General features: G+C 42.6%; 1 pseudogene across 1 annotated transcript; it reads left to right on the top strand.

The window, feature by feature from the left end:
• LOC105537702 lies at positions 1-716 on the top strand (annotated as a pseudogene). Its single transcript, XR_001005762.1, has 2 exons — positions 1-460; positions 580-716. The product of XR_001005762.1 is annotated as a ferritin heavy chain-like (transcript).
• The last annotated feature ends 461 nt before the right edge of the window (positions 717-1177 follow it).

Below are 1177 nucleotides of genomic sequence, written 5' to 3'. Positions count from 1 at the left end.
GCCATGACGACCGCGTCCACCTCGCAGGTGCGCCAGAACTACCACCAGGACTCAGAGGCCGCCATCAACCGCCAGATCAACCTGGAGCTCTACGCTTCCTACGTTTACCTGTCGATGTCTTACTACTTTGACCGCGATGATGTGGCTTTGAAGAACTTTGCCAAATACTTTCTTCACCAATCTCATGAGGAAAGGGAACATGCCAAGAAACTGATGAAGCTGCAGCACCAACGAGGTGGCCGAATCTTCCTTCAGGATATTAAGAAACCAGACTATGACAACTGGGAGAGCGGGCTGAATGCGATGGAATGTGCTTTACATTTGGAAAAAAAATGTGAATCAGTCACTACTGGAACTGCACAAACTGGCCACTGACAAAAATGACCCCCATTTGTGTGACTTCATTGAGATACATTACCTGAATGGGCAGGTGAAAGCTATCAAAGAATTGGGTGACCACGTGACCAACTTGCGCAAGATGGGAGCACCTGAATCTGGCTTGGCAGAGTATCTCTTTGACAAGCACACCCTGGGAGACAGTGATAATGAAAGCCAAGCCTCAGGCTAATTTCCCCATAGCCATGGGGTGACTTCCCTGGTCACCAAGGCAGTGCATGCATGTTGGGGTTTCCTTTACCTTTTCTATAAGTTGTACCAAAACATCCACTTAAGTTCTTTGATTTGTACCATTCCTTCAAATAAAGAAATTTGGTACCAAAAAAAAAAAAAAAAGAAAGAAAAAAGAAAATAGGAAGATTTGGGAAAGTTTTGGAACTTCCTAGAGACTGTTGAATGGCTTTGACCAGAATGCTGATAGTGATATGGACAATGAAGTTCAGGCTGAGGTGGTCTCAGATAGAGATAGGAACTTGTTGAGAACTGGAATGAAGTTGACTCTTGCTATGCTTTAACAAAGAGACTAATGGCATTTTGCCCCTGATTTAGAGATCTGTGTAACTTTGAACTTGGGAGAGATGATTTAGGATATCTGGTGGAAGAAATTTCTAAGCATCAAAGTGCACAAGATGTGACTTGGTGCTCTTAAAAGTATTCAGTTTTCTGCATTCACAAAGATATGGTTTGGAATTGGAACTTATGTTTAAAAGGGAAGCAGAGCATAAAAGTTTGGAAAATTTGCAGCCTGATGATGCAATAGAAAAGGAAAACCCATTTTATT

Source organism: Mandrillus leucophaeus, unplaced genomic scaffold (assembly GCF_000951045.1).
Source record: "Mandrillus leucophaeus isolate KB7577 unplaced genomic scaffold, Mleu.le_1.0 Scaffold1792, whole genome shotgun sequence".
Taxonomy (NCBI): domain Eukaryota; kingdom Metazoa; phylum Chordata; class Mammalia; order Primates; family Cercopithecidae; genus Mandrillus; species Mandrillus leucophaeus.
The sequence above is the reverse complement of the archived record's forward strand: the minus strand, read 5'-3'. Positions and strand labels throughout refer to the sequence as shown.